The 9,376-nt window shown below is 37.5% G+C and overlaps 1 pseudogene; it reads left to right on the plus strand.

The window, feature by feature from the left end:
• Positions 1-5,771: 5,771 nt before the first annotated feature.
• Positions 5,772-7,067, plus strand: LOC112824136 (L-lactate dehydrogenase A chain pseudogene; annotated as a pseudogene).
• The last annotated feature ends 2,309 nt before the right edge of the window (positions 7,068-9,376 follow it).

Consider the following 9,376-nt stretch of genomic DNA (forward strand, 5'->3'; position numbering starts at 1 on the left):
CCATTTTCATTTCTGTCTGCTTTGTTTCAAGGTATGACTTTTTTAATATTTTAAATGTATTTTCTCTATCTTTGTTATTTGCAGCAGATCAGTGAACTTCAAAGAATTAACATAAAACACCACTTTGACCAAAAGTCTATAGAAGGCCAAACTGCAAACAAGTCCAGAATACAATAATTCAGACACAGTGGAATTTTTGTCATTGTTTCTTGTTCGTTTTCTCATTCAAGTCCAGGACTGATAATTTGGAAGGTGGTAGGTCTTTTCCATCTAGTCATTCACCTGGGCTGCCAAAAGCACTGCTGTCTTCAACAGAAGTCTTCCATAGTCACTCTGGATATTGTCATCTCGTGGATCCCACGAGAAAGCCCATGGAAGAGCACATATGAAAGTTTGTATAGGCCAGGCTTGGACATATCACACCTCACTTCTGCTCATATCCCACTGGAGACAACATGGTTATATGACCATACCCAACCACAGTCTGGAAGGGAAGCTGAAATCAAAGGGTAGCTGTGCAGCTCTATGTCTTGCTCCTAGAAGTAGAACAGCTTTTGGTAGGCATCTCATAGTTTCTGCCAACATTCAAAGAGCCACTCCATTGAAAAGTGTGCTAAGTATTACAGTGATGTCTTCTAACACTCTAGGACCTTGAATTAAAAGTAATATCAATGTCTTTTTTAATCTAGTATCTATGTATATTTTTATATTCATTCAAATATACAACTTTTTAAATTTCTTCTTTTAAAATAACAGAAGTGTTCTCTGAAGTCATTATATGCTCATTTTTTTTCTGAAAATGCCTAGTTTATTTTTTTCCTTTTTTTTATTATGTTGTTAGCCAGCATATGGTTTATGCTCATTCTTAAGATGATGGTTTACATCAAACCAGATATTTTGTTTTTGTTTTGTTCTGTTTTTTTTTTTTTAAGATTTTATTTATTTTTTTGACAGAGAGAGACACAGCGAGAGAAGGAACACAAGCAGGGGGAGTGGGAGGGGGAGAAGCAGGCTTCCCGCCAAGCAGGGAGTCCGATGCGGGGCTCGACCCTGGACCCTGGGATCATGACCTGAGACTAAGGCAGACGCTTAACCAACTGAGCCACCCAGGCGCCCCAAACCAGATATTTTGTTGAAATTCCTGATTCTACCCTAAAGTTGTTTTCCTACTATTCCTTCAATCAACCATGGAATATAACCCAGAAGAATTACTCCAAAAGAAAAGCTCCCTGATGTACACCATTTGAATTCAGGTCTCCTTTTTTTCTATATATGTGTTCTCTATAAAATATATTACTTCTAAACTGATTTATAAAGTCTTTTCTTCCAATTAGTTTCTGAAAGCCTCATTTTTTCATGACTCCAAAAAAGAAATTTAACTAGGAACTTAGTTAAGTTATAATCATAATAGCAACAATTTACTGAGTGCCCATCTAGCATACTCATTTTGTCATTGAATTTTCTCAACAATCATGAAGATGCTCATTTTTATTCTCATTTTATAAATGAACAAACTAAGGCTCAGAGAGCTTGGGTAATTTGCTCAATGCCCTAGTTAGAATGTGCTGGGTTGGGACTCAAAACCAGGACTGATTCTAAATCCTACAGTATACAAACTGCTCAAGAACTTTCTAGGTAAATGTGTGCTCTATTATTAACTAAGTTTTCAACTCTAAATCACTCAGTTCCTTTTCTTTGTTGAGTTAAGCTGTGCCTTGTGGGTTTCAAAGATCCTTCTGGCCCATTTAGAATAAGATCTAGACAAACATAGACATTTAGGAGTCTGGTCCACTACCCCTTTACTTTTAGCCTCATCTGGTAGTTTTTGGCTATAGGATCTTTCTACTCTAATGTTAAGAAAAGAAAGAAAAAAAAGACAGTAACTTCTTCCCAAGACTTCACTACGATCATCCCAAGCAGGAGGAAACTGTAGTCTTCCTAGACACCAAGAGCATGGGAGATAAGAAAGGCAAGATAATGAATCATGAAAAAGAAAGAACTTTGACTATATTGTACACCCTTGTACACTTACATGACCTTCATAACTGCATTTTGTCTTTGTCTCCTTCTGGAGGGCAGGGAAGGAATGCCTTGAGCTCCCCCCAGAGCAGAGAAGATTAGCCATTTTTGTCTCTATCTCCAGAGGTTGTGTGATATTGTCCCCCAAGAGAGTGCCATAATTGAGAATCACTATGACTTCTGTATCCACACCAACGAAGATTCTGTTAAATTTTATTTTTTTTATAATTTGTGTTATTGAAACAAAAGGTTTCTTTTTTTATTTCAGATGTAAACTTATGTACTTTTACGTACTGAATATACTTTTTCAAGCTATACACACATTTTGCCAGAGTCTGATATTATAGCTTTGTGATTGAGAATCTCTGCTCAGATAGAGTGAATAATCAGCTATTGTACCTTTAAAATATATTACTTTATATTTGCCTTAAAGCTTTAGAGATTTGAGACTACAGAATGAGATTACATTAAGAATTTTAGTTTTTCTGTTAAACTAAAATTGCCAAAACCTCTTAATAAGTCCATGGCATCCCTAGTTTGGATCTTGCTATAAATAACTTTAATTTCCCATATATAAGGATTCTAATAAAATTGGCATTTGTTGAATGCTTACCAATGCCAGACACTGAGCCAAGAACTTTCATGCTAAAAGTAGTGATGGGGTTCTTTCTTTTCCTTACCCACAACAAGTCCATTGGCAAGTTCTGTTGGCTCTATTTACAACACATATGAACAATAAATGAACAACGTCAGTTCATTTCTCTCCATCTCCACTGTCAGCGCTCAAGCCCCAGCCACCATTCTTTCCTGTCTGGATCACTGTGATAACCTCCTAACAACCCTTTCTGCTTCCATACTTAGTGCCCCATAATCCATCCTCTAGAGTACATTTTTATACTATAAATCAGTAGTATGCCACATATATCACCCCCAATCCTCCCTACACATACACAACCCACTCACATCCTCAAATGGCTAATTACACAGCATATAGAACAAAATCCAAATCTTCCCTGGTTTAGAAGGCCCTACTTAATCTATCTCTCACCTACTTGTCCAACTTTATCTCATGCCACATTCCCAAGCACAGTTAATTTTTTTTTCTTGAACACATCAGGCTTTTGCCTGCTTTTCTCTCTGCTCTCTCTCTCTCTCTGCTTTCCTCACTGATCTTTTGACATTTGGCTCCTTCTCGTCATCCAATTTTCAGCTCAAACTTCATCCCTCAGAGAGGTCTTCCTTGTAGGACTGCCAAATTTAGTGAAAATACAAGTCTCCCAGGTAAAGTTGAATTTCAGATAAACAAATAATATTTAGTAACGGGAAATACTTATACTTTTTAAAAATTCATTGTTTATCTGAAATTCAACTTTAACTGGGAGTACTATATTTTATCTGACAATCCAACTGTCTTCCAATCAAAAGTATCCCCATGCAACACCAGATACTCTCCATCAAATTCTCTGGTTTCATGCTCCCAACTCACTGCTACCTAATATCATTTTTTTGTTTATTGCCTGTTTCCTCCATACACTTTCTGAATTGATATCAAGTTCAAGCTCACTATAATCAGCCAATTTCTGTCTATCACATGTATTCTTGTCTAGGGCTTACCTAAGTTTGGGTGAAGATTTAATATATAGAGTGATCTTGAAATATGTCTCTGAAAATGTAAAACTTATCACTATTTTTAGGATATCATTTTAAAACCTTTGATAGGCTTCTATATTATCAAATGCATAGGTTAATTATAAAATTTTTTAAAAGTTACATGAGTATTGAGCCACAAATGAATAAATAACTTTATTTCCATGATATATAACTTTATCAAATTAAGTTCTTGACATTTAGTAGAAAAAAAGTGTATAAGGTTATCTTCAGGGAAATTGAAAAAAAAAAGAAATGAGAAGCAATACAGTCAGAATTGAATAGTCTTTTAAAGGCATCTAAATGATAAATAATTGAACCACATATTATGCTTGCACTTAAGTATCTATTCAGTCATTTCCAGGATTATCAATTCTCCTGTACTCCTATTCTGTTGCTCCGAATATGAAAAATATATCCAAACAATTCTAACCACGTGGCAGAAATAAAAGACCTACTATTCCTTACTTGAAATCTAATGAAAGCACAGATTGAAGGAAAAGATTATAAAACAAATGGATAAAATTCTAGTGTCAAAAAAAGTGTGCAAGGGAAGTTACATAAAAAAGGAAAGTTTCCCTGATAAATTAGGCAAGTTTTGATGAAACAACCACAGAGCTGTTCACCATAGTAAACGAGAAACTAAAAATGCAGGGAATTAAGTGCTTTTACTTGCAGTCAGATTTCAGTTCAAATCTATAAACTGAGATTGGCAGATTTCACTCTTCAAAGGGTCACTTCAGAAATATTGTGTGACACTCCAAAAATGATTTGCCCAAGCTTTCTAAAGCTTTAGCTCACACACACACACACAAAGACCATGCCTATTTGCAGACCACTCCCCCAAAAAAGCTATTTTTCAAACAAAACATTTCTCCTGACTTTCATAAATAGCAGTTTCTAATCATTAAATTATGTTGGCAATAGCAATCATTAAGATGAGTGGAAATGCACAGCAACATCTTTCATTATGTCTTTGCACATAAAAACAGTTTTCAGTGTAGCTGTGGCTTTATTTTATAATAGAGGAATATAAGATAGTGAGCCTATAAAAATGTTCTAAAGTTTGTTTTGGATGGATGTGTATCTGTGTGTGCATGGGTATATGTGTGTATACTTAGGAGAAGAATCTTTGAAAATAGCTTTATTAGAAAGTGAATCAAGAATTCAAATGGGTTAAGAACCATATCACCTTATTCCTAAGGGTCACTTCTCACTGGTAAACAATTTAATTTAATTTAAAAGTCATTCTGATGCTAACTTTAAAAAATTATTTTTAGTGTAGAACTCATACAATTTTTTTGATCCACAAGAAGGCAAAATGATAGAATGGTTACCATCAGGAACTCTCAGGGTATAGCACAGTTCAAATTCTGGATCCATCACTTAACAATCTCTAAGATGTTGGGCAGTTATGTCATTCTTAGAACATAGGTCTTTACCTTATCTATACATCAGATTGTGATTAAGTATTAAATGAGGCATCACACATTAAGTGTTTACTCAATAAATTGTGTTTCTTTATAATCATGAAGGAAAGTCTGCATATCAGCTCAATAGACACTATGCAGTTTACCATTTACAAAAAGAAAGCAAAACTTAGTGATTTCATATAAAACTTTATTTGTGATAATGTACGATTAAAACAAATCTTCATAACTATTCAAGTATGGCAGGAATAGTGTGAATCAAGAGAAGATAAGTAACATATCAAAGGTCACACAAATAGGTAGTAGTATACTGGAACTAATTCTCACACCTTCAATTTCAATCCTAATTAATAATAAATAATAAATTTTACATATAATAAAACTTTCAAAATAGAAAAGAATATAATGGGGGCACCTGGGTGGCTCAGTTGGTTAAGCGTCTGCCTTTGGCTCAGGTCATGATCCCAGGGTCCTGGGATCGAGCCCCATGTTGGGCTCCCTGCTCGGTGGGAAGCCTGCTTCTCCCTCTCCCACTCCCCCTATTTGTGTTCCCTCTCTTGCTGTCTCTCTCTGTCAAATAAATAAATAAAATCTTTAAAAAAAAAGAATACGGTCGAAGCCGCTGCCGCCGAGTCCGGATTCAACCTCGCGTGCCGCTGACGCCTGCCTGCCCGACGTGCACTCCTGATTCCTTTTGGTTCTAAGTCCAAAATGGCAACTCTCAAAGATCAGCTGATTCAGAATCTTCTTAAGGAAGAACATACCCCCAGAATAAGATCACAGTTGTTGGGGTTGGTGCTGTTGGCATGGCTTGTGCCATCAGTATCTTAATGAAAGACTTGGCAGATGAACTTGCTCTTGTTGATGTCATGGAAGACAAACTGCAGGGAGAGATGATGAATCTCCAGCACTGCAGCCTTTTCCTTAGGACACCAAAAATTGTCTCTGGCAAAGATTATAATGTGACTGCAAACTCCAAGCTGGTTATTAGCACAGCTGGGGCATGTCAGCAAGAGGGAGAAAGCCGTCTTAATTTGGTCCAGCGTAATGTGAACATCTTTAAATTCATCATTCCTAATATCGTAAAATATAGCCCAAACTGCAAGTTGCTTGTCGTTTCCAATCCAGTGGCTATCTTGACCTATGTGGCTTGGAAGATAAGTGGCTTTCCCAAAAACCGTGTTATTGGAAGTGATTGCAATCTGGATTCAGCCCGGTTCCGTTACCTAATGAAGGAAAGACTGGGAGTTCACCCATTAAGCTGTCACGGGTGGGTCCTTGGGGAGCATGGAGACTCCAGTGTGCCTGTATGGAGTGGAGTGAACGTTGCTGGTGTCTCACTGAAGAATCTGCTCCCTGACTTAGGCACTGATGCAGATAAGGAACAGTGGAAAGAAGTTCACAAACAGGTGGCTGACAGTGCCTATGAGGTGATCAAACTGAAAGGCTACACCTCCTGGGCCATTGGACTGTCTGTGGCAGATCTGGCCGAAAGTATAATGAAGAATCTTAGGCGGGTGCATCCAATTTCCACCATGATTAAGGGTCTCTATGGAATTAAAGATGATGTCTTCCTTAGTGTCCCTTGCATTTGGGACAGAATGGAATTTCAGATGTTGTGAAGGTGACTCTGACTTCTGAGGAGGAGGCCCGTTTGAAGAAGAGTGCAGATACACTTTGGGGGATCCAAAAGGAGCTGCAGTTTTAAAGTTTTCTAATGTACCACTTCACTGTCTAGACTATAGCAGGATTTTAGTTGGAGGTCGTGTATATTGTCCTTATTATCTGATCTGTTACTCAAGTAATATTAAAATGGCCTAAGAAAAAACGTCAGTTTCCTAAAGTTCCAAATAGGAATGGTTCACCAAACCCTGCAGCTGTATCCTGATATTGGATGATACCTGTCTTTGTAGCCCTAAATTGGTTAACGTAAGTTAGCCCCACCGTCTCAGAGGCTCCACTGCCAGAGCTGCGGTTCCTCTGCACACCAGATATGTGTTTACTGTGTGTTCTGTCACTTCGGGTTCTTTCCCCCAACACCCGACATGCCTAGTCCATCTTTTCCAGTCAGTCACATCCTGGGATCCAATGTATAAATTCAATATTGCATGTATTGTGCATAACTGTCCTAAAGGATCTTACTTTGTGTACCATGTATGTCAGAATATAGTGTACATGGCCATATAATGTAAAAAGACAATGCAACCAAGTGTCATACCAACTAAAATACCAAATAAATTTTGAATGATGAAAAAGAAAAGAATAAAATGGCAATTTCACATTTGCCTCCATTCAACATGATAATATGGTTAACTAATAAAATATAAGGACTTTGTAATTATGAATGAAAAGAAAGGGGCACTATATTATGGATAAAGCTTACACTGAAAGCTAAAAGACCCAGCTTCTAAACATGGCATCATGACAACATAAACTTGGCCAAATCATCTTATTGGACCCAGTTTCCTAATTTGTCAAATTAAGACATTCAATGAGATATATTCTCAGGTTGCTTCCAGGTCTGATTCTAGGCCATTAAGTAGAATTTGCAAGATACAGCAAAATGTCAATGATTGGATTTCAACCCAAGCATACCATCACCATGGCTTAGCTCCATTTTCCAACCAAGAGCAATGAGAAATGTGGGGTCTAGAGTCTAGAAATAAAACAAGGCAGTGCTCTGTAGCTGACTAGCTTGCTCTCCAATTCCTGATGATGCCTCTTTTCCAATCAACCACAACAGGTGAGCATTCTGATGAGCGTGCGTCCCCCTTCATTCATAGGCATCCACACCTTTCCACATACCAATAAGCCATCATCAAAATACTTTTTGGGAAATCAGACCACTGAGTGTCAACATTGAGCTCTGGCCTGTTCTGATCTGCATCTGAGTGAGCTGCCCTTGAGCATTTATCAAAATGTATCTCCTTGGAAAATGTCACCTACTCAGAACCCAATCAACACACATCATCTGAAGCTTTTCCTTTCCACTGCCAAGTGAAGGAGGGTTCTAACTAACTACCACCAAATTTTGTACAAGGTATTTGAATTTGGCTTTGTCATCATCCTTGTGTCAGCAGCAATTAAATAAATTTTGTGGGTGTCCATTTCTTGGAATCATAAAGTCCCACTCTGAAGCACATGAGGCCTTGTTATTAGTCTCACTGGGACATTGTTCTAATGCAGAAGAATCCAAAATTCAAATGCCATGACTCACATTAGTTTTATTATTCTACCTAAAAATTAAGGTTTCTATCATCCACAAGCAGTACCTTTTTGGCTTAAAAAATAATAAATAAATAATACCTTTGGCCCTACTAATCATATTTTCATTAGTGATGAAATTATAGAAATTTCTATTTCTCTCCCTTCCTTCTCTTCATCTTTTGTATTCCTTACCTGTATTATTTTCTTACGGCTGCTGTAACAAATGTCATAATCTGGGAAACCTGACACAACAGAAATTTATTACATCACAATTCTAGAGGCTAGAAATCTGAAATCAAAGTGTCAGCAAGGCCATGCTTCCTCTGAAGGCTTTATGGGATAATGTTTGCCTCTTCTACCTTCTACTAGTTAGAGGTAGTCCTTGGCTTGTGGCAACATAACTCCAAACTAATCCATGAGCTCTTAAAGGGTAGGGTCTGCAAGGATTATACTGGCGGGACAGATCAAGACTAGAGAACCCTAATAGGAAAATTATCTCCCACTTCTTAGAAAATTGATCAGGTTTGAGCCCTAATCCAACCACTCTGTGCTCTCTGAATAAGGGTCCTCCTGACCCCCCAGTCAGCTAAGTAATTCTAAGGGGCTGTGACATGACACCATCTGGTTAGATAGTGACAATGACAATCCTAAGAATAGCTATCTTTTACTGAATGCTTATTGTGTATCAGGCATTTGTTAAGTCTTGTGTTATATACATTACTTTATTCAGTCCTCACAAATGATCTTTAACCCTCAAATTGTAATGACACCTCTCCATTCCTCCCTGCACAAAAACAGGAAAGAAATGCACTCCTAGCTTTTATTTCTCCCATTTACAGTGATGCTGTCATTGTGTGTCCCAACCTCCACCCCCATAAATAGTGGTGTCCTGTATACAGAGAACAACCATGAGAAATGAGGCACATCCCATCCAGCCTTTCCCAAAGCAGTGCTCTCAGGAGGCTAATATAACAAGCAATGATCTTCCTCAGTCATTATGAATTCAGTTTTTAAAACTAAAGGCACCAAACTAGATGTGGTTTTGTTCAGGGAATTAAGGTAATTGAAATGAT

Source organism: Callorhinus ursinus, unplaced genomic scaffold (genome assembly GCF_003265705.2).
Source record: "Callorhinus ursinus isolate GAN/ISIS: 27379988/994484 unplaced genomic scaffold, GSC_fseal_2.0 scaffold9, whole genome shotgun sequence".
Classification (NCBI taxonomy): Eukaryota; Metazoa; Chordata; class Mammalia; order Carnivora; family Otariidae; genus Callorhinus; species Callorhinus ursinus.